The sequence below is a fragment of the Artibeus jamaicensis genome, unplaced genomic scaffold, assembly GCF_021234435.1.
Source record: "Artibeus jamaicensis isolate MK-2021 breed Jamaican fruit bat unplaced genomic scaffold, CSHL_Jam_final contig_402, whole genome shotgun sequence".
Classification (NCBI taxonomy): domain Eukaryota; kingdom Metazoa; phylum Chordata; class Mammalia; order Chiroptera; family Phyllostomidae; genus Artibeus; species Artibeus jamaicensis.
This window is the reverse complement of record NW_026521818.1, coordinates 18374458-18393302: the sequence shown is the minus strand read 5'-3', so window position 1 is coordinate 18393302 and position 18845 is coordinate 18374458. Positions and strand designations below refer to the sequence as shown.

General features: G+C 38.2%; 1 protein-coding gene and 1 pseudogene across 2 annotated transcripts in view; both read left to right on the top strand.

Moving 5' to 3' along the window:
• MARCHF3 (membrane associated ring-CH-type finger 3) overlaps positions 1 to 18845 on the top strand; it is a 140836-nt gene that overhangs the window by 47370 nt on the left and 74621 nt on the right. The window lies entirely within an intron of this gene.
• LOC119044001 (60S ribosomal protein L9-like) lies at positions 14906 to 17154 on the top strand (annotated as a pseudogene).

Here is an 18845-nt window from a genome sequence, read left to right as displayed (position 1 = left end):
AATGCAGTTTAGGCAAAGTGGGTGTGAGAGTTGAGGCTTGTTCCCCCAAACTCACTCTGCCACTTCCCGTTGTCCTGGGATGTCTGCTTCGGCCTCTAACTAGGTGAGAGGCTGAGACACCACACGGATCAGGAGCGGAGTGACCTTGGGAGCCAGGTTGGCAAGTGCTTCCTCTGCAGGTGGAAGCCTTCCTTGCTCTGGCTTATCACACCTGGCAGGAGAACCAGAGAGGTGGAATTGCACTGGGTTGCACTCAGGTCTCCGCAAAGGACAGACGGATGCAAAATTTGTTTACTTGGTTAGTGTGACATAGCACACTAACATGTGGGCACCAGGTAATCGCAACTGCCACCACAGCCCAAAGGAAATATGCAGGTCAAGTTGGGAAAGAGCATCCATGGTTATGTAGAAAGGCGTTTGGAATTCACAGGGAGGTTTGTTTTGTTTTAAAGTCTACTCATTGCAGTAGCAGAAAACAATGAGTATGATTGCTCTTTATTCTCCCTAACATCAGTACTTCCCAAGGGAGGTGGTTGCCATGTGATTCTCCAGGGAGACATGGTGACATGGAATTAGATCTTGTCAGCAGGTATATGGCAAAAATAACTACAATGAAGAGCCTGGGAAAAAACTACTGACATCATAAGTCAAAGTAAAATATGCAAATGTGACATTACAAATAAAGATAGCATTTATAGACCATGTAAAAGGAGAGAAAATATTTTAAAACTGATACCATGTGATGTAAAGAAATAAGAATTAATTTGTGTTGGGCATGAGGGGAAATGCGGTATATAAATTATGCAGAAAACAATTTTTCTCTCTTGCTGGAAGATATTTGGAATTGGTATGTAAATCCTGTTGAATTTGCAGCATTTTTTTCTGTGCTGTTTGTTACATCCTTTTCCCAAGATCTTTCTCACTTGAACAAGAGACCAGTGACAAATTCAAACATACAGTTGTAAAAGCCGCTCTCTCCCTCCACTTACATTTGACAGCAGCAACAGCAGAAGGTGAAACCTGCTGGGCATGCGAGTGGATGGTGGTAAGGCTGTACCAGGTGGGAAGGGTATGCTTCTGGAGGAATCTGGCCCTCAACTACTAAGTGACGTCAACACTTATCTTGTTGAATGGCAGGGCTCAGTGAGACAAGCAGAAAAGAAGAGAAAGATCCTATCTTTTTAATTGACCTACTCTCACCTCCCCCAGAACTACTGATGATTTATAACACAGAACTTCCTTTAATTTCATCAAATGCCTCACCCTGAAAACAATGCACAGTAGTGATCACAGATAATGATTATGATTCAGGACATACTTTGCCCCTATCTCTTGTCATTACTTCCTCTCTGACCTTATTTAGGGAAAGGTGACATGAGACTCACTGCTTGGTTTTGTTTTGGTCGGGGGTGGGGGGGTGATCCTTTAATTTTAAGCCATCAAACCCCTGTTCTAAATGGAGTGTAAATCCCACCATTGTATTTCTAACTTTATATTATAGGTGCTGGACTCTGCCAAAGCAGAAATAGTAGTGGTGGGACCAGTGTGGATAATGAAAGCTTTCAGTCTTGGAAAGGGAAAAGTGAAAAGACCTGTTCAGAATTGCAGGGCCAGGGAGGCTGGCGGTTTTCCTTACATTTCTAGGTGATAGACAAATTGTTAGTTACCACATGTATAATTTATTAGTAATTGCTCTAATTTGCCTCCTAAGTTTCAAAGTTGCCAGTTCACCGAGATCAACTATTTTGTTCCCATAAAATAGGAACCATGTGATAATTAATGAAGTAGCTAGCCAGTTAGGGTGTTTTCTGTGCAAGGGCAGCTATTGCCATCATAATTTAGAGAAGTGGGAGAGAAATCACAGTCAAATTTCTTAGAAGGCCAGTGACTAACATCTCTCCCAGGGATTACAATGCTACATGCACCTTTTTCTCTTGTGGACATATGGGTGCTAAGATGACTGCCTTTCCTTTGGGTCAGGTTGCCATCTACTTTAAACAAAAATGCCTCCTTCCTCGATGAATCCGTCCTGCAGGTGGTTTGAGAGGCTCAAGAGTCTGAAGGTGAAGGTAGGGCAAAGCTAGGCCTGTTGCAGGGATGTTATGGACAAGGTTAACTTTTGTTTGTTCATCTCAAAGCAGATGTTCCACTTCTCTCAGAAAAATAATTACCTGACTTCGGGCATTGCTATAAAACCTTAAATGCAAAATGTCTTCTTTTGGCCATCCTGTCAGATTTTTCTCTGTTCCTGAATCTCCTCAATTTACCAACAGAAACATTTTCTACTTTTCTTCTCTACTGAATAGCCAAACAAGCTGAGATCTGATTTTGTCTCTCTACCGTGAACAAAACAGCAAACTCCCTTCTGCTGCTGAGCTCTGTTCTTGCTTATGTGGAAGAGGCAGGAACACGCCTTAATATTTGGATCTCAGATTTAAGCTCGCAGTCCTGGAATTGACAGGAGGTAGGAAAACGAAGTTTTTAGTTGGCATTTGTGAGTAGAAGTGACAGAATAATGTGGATTGCTCAGGACATTTTGGAATGTCACTCTTTTGCCCAACTCAGCTGGCAAATATCCTAGGACTGATAAAATTCCTTTGCAGTTCATCAGAATTTAACTTTGGCTCAATCTGTCAAAGTCAAAACCACATCTCTCAAGAGTGCCATTTGGCTACAGGTCAAATCCATGGTCATAAACACAGTGGATGTTTCTGAGTATCATTCCTAACCACAGTGGATGTCCACATGCATTGGGCAAGATCAAATACCAAAAGCTACCAGAAAAACAAAGAAATGTAGGCAATCCCTGCTAATTTTATTAAAATCAAGGTACTTTCCTAAGTGACAAAATAGTGGACTAATGACCATAGTCCTGGAACCTGATATGAGACTGTGAGTAAGAATTTTAACCAAATTTGAAAACTGTATGTATGGCCTTGTGACTTCCTCAATATACTCCTAGCATGTTCACGCCCAAGGAGGAGGAGCACCAGATGAGTCTCCTGGTTAATACTTATTGTTCAGTAAGCAATAGGGCAGGATGGGCAGCCCATTTATCCTCAAAGTGTGGTCTTAGGGCCAGCATCTTCAGCATTATCTGGTAGCATGTAAGGAAGGCAAATTTATGGCCCTGCCCCACTTTCCTGTGGCAGTAATTCTGGGTGTGAGGACCAGGAATCTGGGTCTGTATTACAAGCTCTTCTGATGATTCTGATGTTCACTCAAGGTTGAGAACCACTGGCCTCAGGGTCTCTGGAACAAACTATCGACTAGCAACTGGTGGTCTCTGATTGTGCCTGGATGTCTTTCTCCCTGCAGTTGAAAGAAGTGTGGCCATCATTCTATCTTCTTTTGGCTGGAAGTCTCAGCTGCTGATTTTTGCTTTCTTTTCTGCACAACATTTCCTAGTATCTGGATCAAAACTATGGGGTACCATGCACTGAAATTAACTTGAGATGACACTTTTGTTTTTAAACTTGGAACTGTAAGGAACTCTTCCTAAATGTGATTGGACTGTTTTAGTTTATTGGTACCAAGAGCTGACCAAGTACCAAACCAAGACAGTATTACACGCTTTTCCTGAATTACCATATTTTTTGGACCATAAGATGAACATAGGTTTTAGAGGAAAATAGGAAAAAATTTTTGAAGCAAAAATTGTGGTAAAATATTTAATAACATAAATAACATAATATTTCCCCAATATAAATGTAAACAGAACTCAACAGCAGCATTAACAACCATTATTCCTCCCAAATTTGCGGGGGAGGGAGAGTGTGTCTTATAGTCTGAAAAATACGGTAGCTCTCTGAACACCTTAGCCACTGGCAATGTAGAGAAAAGCCAGAAACTAGACAAAAAAAGACCTATCAACATTTAACATACACATTACAAAAACTGAACCAAACCTCATATTTTTAAAAGTTGTTAAAGACTACCAAAATCTATTATTCACTTTTACTTTCCAAAATTAGTGTGGCTCAGAATTACATGCTAAGCTTTTTAAAAATTCAGATGTGCAAGATCTAAACATAAGAGCTAAAACTATAAAACTCTTAGAAGAAAACATAGGTGTAAATCTGCATGATCTTGAATTAGGCAATGGTTTCTCAGATATGGTGCCTAAAGAACAGGCAACCACAGCAAAACAGATCATTAAAATTTAAATATTTTAAGCATCCAAGGACACCATCAAGATAGTGAAAAGACAGCCTGCAGAATAGTACAAAATATTTGCAAACCACATACCTGAAAAATCTAGTATTCAGAATATATTTAAAACTCCCTACAACTCCACAGTTAAAAAATAAGCCAATTTTAAAATAGGCAAAAGATATGAATAGATATTTCTCCACAAAAGATATAAAAATGGCTGATAAGCACACAAAAATATACTCAACATCATTAGTCATTATGGAAATACAAATCAAAACCACAGTGTGATGCCACTTAACACTAGGATGGCTCCACTCAAATAATGTGTTGAGGAGGATTTGGAGAAATTGATACCCTTATATACTGCATGCTGGGATGGAAAATACTGCAAACACTTTGGAAAACAGTCTGGTAGTTTCTCAAAAAAGTTACAGATAAAATTATTATACGATACAGCAATTCCACTACTTGGTTCACATCCCATAGAATTGAAGACACAAAAATATGTACATGAATGTTTACAGCAGCCTGTTCGTAATAGCCAGAATGTGAAAACCCAAATGCCTATCAACTGATGAATGGATAAATAAAATGTGTTATACTTACAGAATGGGACATTATTCACTTAAAGAGAGGGATAAACTATTGATGAATGCTAAAATATGGATAAACCTGGAAAAGATTAAAGTAAGTGAAAGAAGCCATATATTATAAAATTCCATTTATATAAATGTCCAGAATAGGCAATGCTATAGAGCTGGAAAGTAGATTAGTGGTTGCAAGGGCTGGAAGAAGTGGAAAATGAGTGACTGTTAATGGTTCTTGGGTTTCTATTGGGGGTAAGGATAATGCTCTGGAAATAGATTGTGATGATTGCCACACAACTTTGTGAAATACAAAAACCACTGAATTGTACACTTAAGAGTTATTTTACAGTATGTGAATTATATCTGAATTTTTTATAAAACAGGCAACAAGTTGGATTTGGCCTGCAGGGCTATAGTAAGCCAATACCAGCTAAAGTGTGAAAACTGGGGAGGGGCAGATACATAATAAAGATCGACCAAATGATGATGATTGTTGAAATGGATGATGGGTATTTGATGGTTTATTACAATATTTTTAAGTATATTTTCCTGATAATGCTATTACAGTTGTGCCAGCTTTTTCCCCTTTGCCCCACTCCACCTGGTACCTCCCTTCCCTCCAGCAATTCCCCCCCAATCTTACTTAACATCCATGGGTCATGCATATAAGTTCTTTGGCTTCTCTGTTTCCTATTCTTAACATTCTCCTGTCTGTTTTGTACCTACCAATTATGCTTCTTATTCCCTCTACCTTTTCTCCATTCTTCCCCTTTCCCCTCCCAGCTAAAAAGACTCCACATGATCTCCACATCTATGATTCCATTCCTGTTCTAGTTTGCTTCATTTGTTTTTGTTTTTTTATTCAGTTGTAAATAGTTGCTTATTGTCATATTAATATTCATAGTTTTGATCTTCTTCTTTTTCTTAAATAAGTCCCCTTAACATTTCCTATAATAAAGGCTTAGTGATGATGAACTCCTTTAGCTTTACCTTGGCTGGGAATCACTTTATCTGCCCTTCAATTCTAAATGATAGCTTTACTGGAGAGTACTCTTGGTTATAGATCCTTGCTTTTCTCACTTCAAATAGTTCTTACCAGTCCCTTCTTGCCTGCAAAGTTTCTTTTGAGAAATCAGCTGATAGTCTTATGGGAGTAAGAACTCCTTTGTAAGCAACTTTCTGCCTTTCTCTTACTGCTTTTAAGATTCTCTCTAACTTTAACCTTTGGCATTTTAATTATGCTGTGTCTTGGTCTGGCCCTCTTTGGATCTAACTTGTTTGTGACTTTCTGTGCTTCCTGGACTTGTATGTCTATTTCTTCACCAAATTAGGGAAGTTTTCTTTCATTATTTTTTTTTCAAATAAGTTCTCAGTTTCTTGCTCTTCCTCTTCTTCTGGCAGCCCTGTGATGCAGACGTTGGCACTTCTAGAGAAGTCCCAGAGTCTTCTTATTCTCTCCTCATTTTTTTGAATTCTTGTTTCATAATTCTGTTCTGGTTGAATGTTTATTTCTTTCTTACATTCCAAATTGTTTATTTGAATCCCAGCTTCCTTCCCTTCATTGTTGGTTACCTGTGGATTTTTCTATATTTCACTTAGTGTAGCCTTCATTTCTTCCTTTATTCTTTTAGTATATTGAATGAGTTCTCTGGGTATCCTTATCACCAGTGTTTTGAACTCTGCATCTGATAGGTTGGCTATCTCTGTTTTGCTTAGCTTTTTCTGGAGTTTTGTTCTGTTCTTTTATTTGGGCCACATTTTTTTGTCTCCTCAATTTGGCAGCCTCCTTTTGTTTGTTTCCATGTAGTAGGTAGAGCTGCTTTGACTCTCTGTCTTAGTGCACCTGTTAAGTTGATGGGGTGCAGTCCTAGGTATTGGCCAGAATGAGGCAACCCACTTCACAGCTTTGTGGTTCTGTATGTGGGAGAGGTGTTGGAGAAGGGACAATGCCACTGCCTGGCTGCTAGTGGCTTGCTCAACACTCTCCCTGTTTCCAGTCACTTCACCCCTTTCCCATATGAGACTGGTGTCCTGCTAGCTGCTTCCCCAGTGGTGGTTCCCCGAGTTGATGGGTTTGCATTAGTTCTTGGACTGTGTGGGCCCTTTAAATGGATTTTCCTGAGAAAACAGCAGTTTTTTCCGCCACCCTGACCCTCACTGGTTTTTAGAGCCAGAAGTTATGAGGCTGTATTTCCCAATGCTGGAACCCTGGGCTACACAATCTGGCCTGGGGCTGGGATCACTTGCTCCAGAGGTAGCCCTTCCGCCTTTATCTACTACCTGTGAATGTGAGACTGCCTGTTCCACTAGCCACTGCCACCACTGCCTTGCCACCACCACACTGCATCCTCTCACCCTGATGCCCCAGCTCTGCCCCTTCTACCCGTCTGGGTGAATATGGTTTCTTTAAATCCTTGGTTGTCAGACTTCCATACAGTTCAGTTTTCTGGCAGTTCTGGGTGTTTTTTTGTTTTGAGGTTAATTGTGATCCTTCTTATAGTTGTGCAAGGAGGAGAAGTGAATCTACCTATGCCTCCATGGTGACCAAAAGTCCTTGGTTTATTACAGTATTTTTTCTACTTTTGTGTATGTTCAAACATAAACAAACCTATTTCCATACTTTAAAGAATATCATGTATGATGCATACTGAATTAGATATTAGAATCACCAAGGATGGGGCATGTATTATACTTTTGAGAAGTTTCCATGTGATTCTTTTGAAACCAGTCAATGGTGTGAAAAATTCATAGTCAAAGACCACTGGTCTGTGTGTAGCTCTCTTTGTTTAACTCCCTTACAAGGTTAGAAGGTTGGCAGGGGTGCGGGTTTGCTTACAGTCCCAACAAGAAAGGTAATAAAGAACAAGATGCAAATATGAACACTTAAAAAGCTCAATATTCTGAAGCCACATAGCATAGAAACAAACAGTCCTATATTAGAAACTGAAATCTTCATTGTACTATAGAATTGCACAACTTTTGATATTAATAATGAAGATCTGGAGGCATTCAGAGAGGACTGAATTGTGTTCAGTAAATGTTAAGGCATATAAATACTCATTTTAGAAAATAGCATTTTAAGAATGGTCCAATAGTAAAACCTCAAATATTGAGGAAATCTGATTATCCAAGTAAGATAGTTTCAGTATCTTTAATAGCTTGAGTCTAATAAACAAAAATCTTCTTTGCAACTAAGGAAATATAACAGGATATAAACTTCCTGAAACAAGCATCAGACAGAGAAACATTTTGGGGGACAGGGAAACAGATGGAGGAATTTTTGTTTTTTAGTTTATAATCTCTTCTAAGCTTATTGTCTTTTTTTTTAAGTCAGCTTCTTTGAAGTAATATTTACATATAATATTTTAAGCATACCAATTGAATGCTTTTAACAAATGTATGCACATAATTGTGTAACCACCACCCCAACCAATATAAAGTACAATTCCACCTCCCTAGAATTCTGTACCCCTGTGCAATCAGTCCCAACATCTCAACACGTGTGTTGCTCCAGGAAACACTGAGGTGATTTCTGTCACTACTGATTAAGTTTTGCCTGTAGAATTTCAGATGAACAGACTCACTGTGCGTGTCCAGTTTCCTTTCCTTGGCATGGCAACTACAAGATACAGCTATGTGAATGCACATTATTAGTAGTTTATTCCATTTCATATTTTTTGTATATTATATAAATATACCAAAAATTATTTATCCTTTGACCTGTTGCTTTCTATTTGGGACTATTATGAATAAAAATGCACAAGTCTTTTTATGGGCGTGTGTTCACATCTCTCTTGGGTAAATAGGCAATGCTGGGCCATATGTTAAATATATGTTTAACTTTATAAGGAACTGACAGAATCTTTTCCTAAGTAGTTTCACCATTTTATACTCCCAACAGCAATGCATGAGAATACCAGTTAACTCCCAAAACTTTGACTTAAAAATTAGTAGAGAGGAAAGGCTCTCTTTCTCTCTGAATGGTCTCACTTCTCACTGGCCCATTGTTTTGTCGGCTGCTTAAGGAGCTTCATCTTGAATTTATGTAAACCTTTCCCAATAGTTTCAGATTATGTTAAGCTTCAATTAGCATTAGTATTACTGATTGTTAATATACTGTTAATTAATTCTATATAATTAACAATGTATATAATTAATGTAGTGTTATTAAAACTAAAACTTTAAGCACAAAATATTTTTCCCTATGCTGATAGCTAAAAACAGCAATTTATTTCTAAAACAGCATTTATTTATGTTTCTTTTTACTAAAAGGCAATGACTATTATTGAATCCTTGACCATTCAACATCTTAGTGATTTTTGTGGTTCACCCTTTCGGAAGAAGGCTTCGTGTGGAAGTCAGTACCTCAGTTCATGAATGAATAGTTTAGTGATAAAGAGCTCTAGCTTAAAGAGACAGTCAGACCAACATGAGAATCTTGGCGTCTTTCCATGGGCCCATTCTTCAATAAAGAAAGACTTGGTTTTCTCATGTATAATTTGGGGGGGTAAGGGTCATAATTATATATATCTCATACGGCTGTTCTGAGGACAATGATCTCATGTATGTAAAGCCTTTGGCAATGTTCCTGGCCCATATTTATTGCTTAATGAACAGAAGTTTTAAAAAAGATGTATCCCAATGTGATTGAAGAAAGAAGTCCTCATAAGAAAAATAGGGATGTGTTCTAGCATGTAAATTCCCTTTCCTCCTTGCTTTGACCAGGAGCATGTTCTGTCTCTCTGCTTGGAAGTCAAGGAGACTTCCATTCCATCAGCTTCCAATAAGTGCCACCCTCCTCAAGGTCGTCCCCTTCCCTCCCTTCACTCCTGCTGGGGCTGGCTAGAAGGTAGGGCCCTTCTCTCAGCTGGTTTCAGTCTTGCTCACCTGCTTAGAAGCCTCAGCTATTTCAACTAATCTCATGCTGAAACATCACGCTTCCTTCCAGAACTCAGCCTTGACTCCCACATGGTTAAGAAACTGACAACCCCATGGGCTGAGGGATTTAAGATGCATCTGCTACGTGGACCTCAGCCTCCATCATAATGGGACAATAAGAGAAAAGTCACTGGACTCACACTTAAAATTCCAGAAAATCATTTTTTAAGTTTAACTTTCCAAAGACGTGAACCATAAAAGAAGGTAAATTCTCTGGTCTCAGACTTTCAATTTAAAGACCATTTGGTAAATGTTTCTCTTTATACCTGTGTTTAAGGGCTTTTAGGCAGTAGCCAGAAACTGAAGTCTGTCAGGAAGTGAATGAATCATATCAATAAATAAGCTAATTTAAGAAATGTAGCATGTTTATTTATCCCTCGCAAACAGAGCAACCAAGGAAACTCAGGTTGAACTAGCATCATGAGAGCAAGCAACTCCTCATTTGAATACCACTTGTTACCCTTGCCTTTATGTGTGTTGTGCCCTTTGCCCTATGGCATTAGTTCCGTTTTCATCTCAAGGATGGCAGAGGCATGGCAGAGTGAATGAGAGGAGGAAGGTGGGTTATGATATGGCAGGGCTGAGTGAAGTCATGCTAGCCTTAGTGCAAGATCTTTCTGTCAAATACTCTACAAGGTATCAACTGAAGGGATAGGCTGTCATCTCTATCAGCTCACTCAGTTCCCTTAGCCAGACTGGTGAAGGCGTGAGACAGTCAGGTTTTGTGTTAAATACTGAAAACAGGGCCCAAAGTAAGAGTGCTCTTTAGGGAGGTTCTTTAGGCCTCTGATGCTCTGCCCCTATAGGTCAGTTGAGTTACTCGGAGAAGAAAGAATAACAGAGAGCCCTGACTGGTGCAGCTCAGTGGATTGAGTGCGGGCCTGTGAACCACACCATCGCGGTTTGATTCCTAGTCAGGACACATGCCTGGGTTGCAGGCCAGTTCCCAGCAGGGAACTCACGAGAGGCAACCATACACTGATATTTCTCTCCCTCTCTCCTTCCCTTCCCCTCTAAAGATAAATAAATAAAATCTTAAAAAAAAAAGAAAGAATAACAGAAAATGTGGACGAATTATTTTAATGAGCTTCTAGAGTTTAAAATCAATACCCTGACATTTTGGCATCCTAATCTATTTTTCTTTGGTTTTTCCTGACAGCAAATGAGGAAGAATCAAGATTCTTTTTCAACTGCTCAAAAACTCACCAGATTTTTTTCTTGAAATATTTACCAATTTAAACACTAAATTTAAATTTTTGTCAGCTCTGTTTCTAAAAGTGGGTAGTGTCTTAGATCAAATTTGTCTTGTGTTAGTTCACACTAATAAGTATATGTCTGTAGCAAACATATTTTATGCCATTTACTCAGGCAGAAAATGTGGGTACTTGCTTTGTGTTTTTCATTTTCTTTATATATGCAGCATTTTTTTTCGGTAGTTAGCAATAACATTCTAAGGATTTTTTTCCTTGATTTTGGGGGGTAAGGGTCATAATTGTATATATCTCACACGGCTGATTAACAAGTTACCTAATGTTGGTCACATCTTCTGCTTTGGTTTATATGAGTATTACAATTAATACTGTCTAGGCTTATCCTACAAAAATAGCAAATTCAATGTATAATTATTGTAACTTATCTTTTAAAGGAGAATTGCATTATTTTAGGATCCTCTCTTTCTGTTCAAAAACATATTTCCAAAATTCAGGTGCTTCTTTTCTAAATAACTATAATTCATAAAAAAACATTTTATAGCAATTTATAAAAATAGTTTCCAAGTGGACTATCATAAAACTATTTATTCTTCGCTTACTTGTTTCATAAACAAAATAAAGGTGAAGACAGTAGAAATAATGTAACAAGTGCCACCTATATGCCGTGCACTGACCCAAACATTACATACATCATCTAGATAACGCTCACAACATGTTATAAACAATGATAGGTTCCACTACCTTAATTTATATATAAGGGAACTAAAGCTTAGAGAACACCAATGCCCCCAGTCACATGGACAAAAAGAAAATTTGATATTAAAAATAATAATAAAATGGATTTAACCACAACTTACAGATTCACAAGTTCATATCAAGTTTTATTATTCTTGCTATTTTAAAAAAAGATTTTATTTATTTATTTTTAGAGAAAGGGGAAGGGAAAGAGAAAGAGAGGGAGAGAAACATCAATGTGTGGTTGCCTGTCGCATGCCTTCTTCTGGGGACCTGGCCTGCAACCCAGGCATGTGCCCTGGCTGGGAATCGAACCCTCAGTGATCCTGTTGTCAGCAGGGTAGCACTCAATACACTGAGCCACACCAGCTAGGGCTTCTTGATATTATTGAAAGCATGAAGTTATCATATATATGACATAAGTGACTATTGTTACATAACCTTAGATTGGAAGGGAATTAACCATGAAATATCTAATACCCTCGTTTTCCAAATGAAGAGGTTAAGGTCCATGGAAGTGAAATGACAAACCCACAGGGACTCAGCCAGTCATTGAATTTCAGAATCAATCAGCAGATATACACTGTATGCCTCCTGTGAACACAGGTTCCTCAAATGTTGGCAATTTATCCACAACTTCCTTCTCTGGGTTATCATATTGCAAAACTGCCATGTTCGTGGCCTAGACCCATCCTTGTTTCTTCACATGATGCCGCCTCCCTAGCTCTGTGGGATGAAGAAATGGCATATTTCTGTTCGGTTTTGTAGATGTCTGTTTTACATTGTGAAAGAGTACCCATGGTAGCTTCGTCGCTGTCAGTATCGAGCCTGTCAATATTATTGTGTAGTGGTATCACTGAAGTTGTCAAACAACTGCTATCCTTCCTTGTGTTTATATTTAGCAGTGACTGTTCAGGGTGTGATTATAGGATGTAAACAAGCTCCACCCAGAGTGAGCTGGAATGACTAAATGATTGCCTGGGGACCTAGGTTACCCAATGCTTATTGCACTCGGAAATGAAAATATGCAGCATAGACAACTTTATGATAACTATAAATTTGGCTCCCTACTATTATCACTTCAAGCCAAATTATATATGTTTGATGAGGCATAATTTCTTATTAAATCCAGAGAATACCGGGGTAGAATACATCATGATGGAATTATGATTTGAATTTTAATTAAGTTTTGTTCATTCCCCAATACTAGTTAATGAAATAAATTCATCTGTTGTTATACAAATAAATAGGGGGAAACGTAGGACAAAAAAGGAACAAATTATATTGTTCATCAAAAATATTTTTTTTATAACAGTAAGCATAACCGGTTGGCATTTTTGACAGGGGTGGAAGGGGGCTCCAGACTGAGTTTGTTCAGAAATTCGGTGACTTTAACATCAAGCACCTAGATTCTTTTCCTCTTTCCACAGTTCCAGGGCTAATGTTTATCCTCAGGTTAGCGGCAGCCTGGCTGGAGCCGTTCCGAGAGTTACATGCAGAAATGACAATGTCCACAAGAAAAAGAAAAAGGGGCTCTTCCTATGATCCTTTCTTTTTTCAATTTTTTTTGTTATTATGTGAAATACCTTTAATGAATGTATCTAGAACCATTACACAAATTCTCTTTTAAACAATTTTTATTATATTTGTTTTTTTGGCATGTTTTAACCTGTTCATGAACTCTCTTTCATCAGTCTTATGGTGGTCATTTCTGAAAGACAGAAGTCTGACTCTGGATTTTGGCCTCTCTGATAAGAGATTTAAAATCTTCAATCCAGCCCCGTCACAGTTCTCTAAAATTTTATTTTGATAACCTCTATGCATATCCTGCATGTAGATCAATGTTCCTCATTTCTGACAATGTGTTGAAACCTTTCCAACAAAATATCATTAGTGAAGTGGAGAGGGAATGTAGTGTGAAGGACTTTGATTTTCTCCATTCCTTTTGCTGTATTTCAACCCACCCAGAATTCAGACACTGGGAATAAGTGTTTCTAATGAGAGATGTCATAGGATGTATGAAGTCATAGCTGGAATGGCTTCTGACACATCTTGTCTATACTAACCATGCCATCAGCTACATGAGACTATAATATAAATAATAGAAAATTGAGTTACCTGAATAATGAGCTATTTGTCCTTAATCCTAGCCATCTTTAATTCATTCTGGTGAGTACTTAACTTTTAACCACAGTATTTATTGTCTGGTCATTTTTCTGAATCACAATTACATTTCTGAGGACATAGACAATTAGAATTTCATAAAGGTTAAAGAGTCAGGTGGAATAACCCAATGGAATCAAGGCGATATAATTTCAAATATTAAAACTGGTATTTGCCACATCGACAGACAGTTCTCTCTTTTTTTAAATGCACATAAAGGAAATGTCAAATATCCTCACTATGAACAGCTTGAGGGCCAGGTAATAGATTGTTTTTCTAAAGTATTTAGGTTATCGAAGCTGTAGCAGGAGGGCAGTGTCTGGTGTTGCCTAATAGCTGGAGGTGGATGGGGAATGATCTTAGATTTGCTTTTCAAAACATTTTCACAAGGGAAAATAGTAATAAAGAATTTAAAAGAAAAGTTTTACAGTATGCATAATAAAGTAAGCAGAAATAAGATTTATGCTCCACCTCTGTAAGGGTATTGAATATCATTTCAACTTTCAAATATTGATACAACTGTCATGTTATTTTCACATTGTGACAATTTTGAGTTTTCTTCACCTGACTTTTATCCCATGGAGCACTGTGACTGTTAAACTAATATTTATTCAGGATTTATGCTGCCTGGATGCAAATCTTTAGAACAAAATTAATAAATCATATGTTGATAGAGAATGACAGAGACTATAGACAATTTAATGAGCAAGTGCTATGTGATTGGTACCATTTATTCCTACTTGTGGTCTATGGAAATTTTTTACTTAACCTATAAAATCTCTTAGGAATTCTGGAAAACGTATAAATTCACTTTCTTGCCTGAAGTACTTGAAAATGGGCTGAAGCCAGGCTGGACCAAACTAGTATGTAGTCACCTCACCCTTTAAAATATAATTAGCAAACAATATCACATAGTTCGACTTTATAGCACAGCAAAACTCTAACTCAACACTCTCCTGCTGCACTGCACATCCATTTGTTCTTGCTTTTTTCTCAGAGGAGCTTTAGAGTATAACTGAGTACCATCTGTGGAACCATAACTAACCTAGGAGACAAAGGTTCATTGGAAATTAGTCCAGGAAGCAATGCTGGTTGGAATACCAAGCAGGGCTAGCTGTCTGTTAGTTACTGAGTTGCTTTCCATGGGGGTATAGTAACTGCAGTTTTAAGAACACTCAGGAACTTTCTTTGATGCATCTACTGTGAGGATGAAGACTATTCTTGGCAATCAGACTTTCGACATCCCAAAAAATGTCAACATCACTCTGAAGGGCCGAGTAGTTATTGAGAAGGGCCCCAGAGGCACTCTGCTGGAGGACTTCAGTCACATCAGTGTAGAACCCAGTCCCCTTGGAAACAAAAGGAAGAGGCTCTCGTTGACAAATGGTGGGGCATTAGAAAGGCCTGGCCACTGTTCCCACTATCTGCAGTCACGTACAGAACAGGATCAAGGGTGTAACCCTGGGCTTTGGTTACAAGATGAGTCTGTGTACGTTCACTTCCCCATCAACATCGTTATTCACGAAGATGGTTCTCATGTTGAAATCAGAAATTTCTTGGATGAAAATATATCCACAGGGTTGGAACAGTTACTTGTTGCTTGTTCACATGTCACTTGTTCAGTACTTCAAGCCCCCAAAAATGAGTTGACTCTTGAAGGAAACAACATTGAACTTGTATCAAGTTCAGCTGCTTTGATTCAGCAAGCTACAACAGTTGAAAACAAAGCAATCAGAAATTTTTGGGATGGTGGCTATGACCCTGAAAAAGGCGCAGTTCAGCAGGCTGAGGTGTCCAGGTCTAGAAACAGCAAGATGCCAAATGAGTCCTCAGACTCATCTGCGGTATTTTAAAGATTCGATGAAAGCCACATATTAGGGGAAAAAGAACACCCAGGAATTATTTTCCATATTTATATAAAGTGTGATTATTTTTTAAATAAACTTGATATTTAGAACACTTTTATAATTACAGAAAAATTACAAAGATAGTACAGAAAGCCCCCATGTACCTCCTACCTAGCTTCCCCTATTATTTACATCTTAGCACACTGGATCACCTAGGAGAAATGAATAAATTCCTCAAAATCTGCAACTTTCTAAGACTGAATCATGAAGAAATAGGAAATCTCAATAAACAGATTACTAGTAAGCAGATTGAATCAATAATCAGAAACCTCCCTATAAATAAAAGTCCAGGACCAGAGAGATTCACTGGTGAATTCTACCAAATATTCAAAGAAAAACTAATAAGAATCCTTCTTAAACTCTTCCAAAAAAATGAAGAGGAAAGAATGCTTCTAAACTCATTTTATGAAGGCAAAATTACTCTAATACCAAAGTCAGACAAGGATACCACAAGAAAAGAAAATTACTGGCCAATATCTCCAATGAACATACATGCAAAAATCTACAACCAAATATCAGTAGACCAAGTCCAAAAATACATTAAAAGGACCATAGACTATGATTAAGTGGGATTTATTCCAGGCATGCAAGGACGGTTCAACATTCACAAGTTAATCACAGTGATATACCACATTAACAAAATTAAGGTTAAGAATCATATGATCATCTCAATAGATGCAGAAAAAGCATTGACAAAATTCAATATCCATTTATGATAAAAACTATCAACAAAGTGGGCATATGGGGACCATACCTCAACATAATAAAGGCCACACATGATAAGCCTACAGCTTACTCAACAATGAAAAAATGAAAGTTTTTCCATTATACTCAACAGTGAAAAGCCAAAAGCTTTTCATCTAAGATTAAGAACAACTTTTATTCAACATAGTATCAGATAAAAGATATAAAAGGCAACCAAATTGGAAAGGGAGAAATAAAACTGTCACTCTTTGTGGAAGACATGATTTCCTATATAGAAAACCCTAAGGACTCCACCAAAAAACCATTAGAAGTAATAAACAAACTTAGTAAAGTTGCAGGATACAGTTTAATATACAAAAAAAATCTGTTGCATTTCTATATACTAACAACAAACTACCATAAAGAGAAATTAAACCCAAAACACTAATTCGAAAGAATGTATGGACCCCTATATTCATTGCAGCATTATTTACAGTAGCCAAGATCTGGAAACAGCCCAAGTGCCCATCGGTAGATAAGTGGATAAAAAAGCTGTGGTGCCCTAGCCAGGTGGCTCATTTGGTTGGAGCATCATCCCATACACCTAAGCGTTACAGATTTGATTCCCAACTGGGGCGCACACCTGAGTTGTGGGTTCAATCCCCAATCAGGGTGCATATGGACCCAGACAACTGATCAATATTTCCATCTCATATCGATTTTCCTCTCTATTTCTCTCCTTTCCTCTCTCTCTAAAGTCAATGGACATGTCTTCAGGTGAGAATTAAAAAAAAAACAAAACTGTGGTATAGTTGTACAATAGAATACTACTCTGCTATGAAAAAGAAGGAAATCTTACCTTTTGTGACAGCACTGATGGACCTGGAGAGTCTTATGCTAAGTGAAATAAGACAATCATAGAGACAAATACCATGTGATCTCACTTATATGTAGAGTCGAATGAACAAAATAATTTAACAGATAAAATAGAAACAGAGCATAGATACATAGAACAGACTGACAGCTGTCAAAGGGGAGGGAGCTGGGTGCTGGGTGAAAAAAGGTGAAGAGATTAAGGAAAAAAAAGACTCTGAGCTCTTGGAGACTGGAGTTGGCAATTGCGCACTGTGGTCCCTTTTGCACACCTCGCCCAACTTCCTTTATTTTCTTTTATCTGCATATGATGCCTTCTTCTTATTGATTGGATTTGCCTGCAAACTGTAGTAGTTAATAAAAATTAAGATAGATTAATGCATAAGAAGAGCTCATTTGTTCATCTGAAAAAGTGGACTGATTTTTGTAATTCCTGGTCAAGGAACCAGGAGACCTACTAAGTCATGGACTCCCTGTGTTTTTTGAAGCAGTACTTCTCAGGCTGGATGTACGAGGTCTGTTTGGAAAAAGTCCAGCTGTTGTTAATATAACAAGAATGGTTTCCATGACATCGATGTAACCTGGCAGCCACGGAGAGTAGACTGGAATGCACATACATGACCAATGATGACTTCATTGTACTGATCAGTGGGGGTGGTAGACGCCATTGAGTGAACATGTGTACTGTGTGGCCATCACATTCAAAGTGACTGAGTGAGTAGAGCAAAAAATCTGCGTCAAATGTTGCCTTAAGATTGAATATTCCTCCGTGGAAGTATTTGGATGATTCAGAAAGCGTTCAAGGATGATGCAATGAGTGTAGCACAAATAAATGTGTGGCACAAATGCTTCAAAGTCACAGCAAAATCCAGACCATGTTGTACATCATGAGTACACCCCTCCAGGCCAAAGAATTAATAAGGAGCACTACCTCAGTGTCCGTTAGTTGAGCAACGCAGTACAATGAAAACAGCTGCAGCTATGGGTAACCGGTGATTGGCAGCTTCATCATGAGTACGTGCCTGCTCATGTATCACATCTCATGCAGAGTTTTTTGGCAAAATATCAAATTATCCAGGTGACTCAGTGTGCGGTACAGCCAACATTTGGTGCCCTGTGAATCTGGCTTTTCCCAAAATTAAAATCACCTTTGAGAGGGAAGACATTTCAGACAATTGATGAGATTCAGGAAAATAAAATGGGACAGCTGATGGCAATTCCAACAAAAGATTTTGCATAGTGTTTTGAACAGTGGAAGAGATGCTGGAAGAATGGTGTGAGGTCCCAAGGTGTCTTCTTTGATAGAGACTGAGGCATCATTGTGCTATGTACAGTGTTTCTTCTATCTTGTATCTTCTTCAATAAATGTCTCTATTTTTCATAGTGCATAACTCAATCCTTTCTGGACAGTTATATATAACATATATAAGACAATGGCACAGAAAACAGCATGGTGATTACCAGCGGGAAAGCTGGATGGGAAGGGTCATAAAAGAGCGTAAGAGGAGCTAAATGAAGATGAAAAGAGACTTTACTTGGGGCGATAAGTGCAAATGCGGTATGTAGGTGATGTTTTGTTGAGTTGTACATTT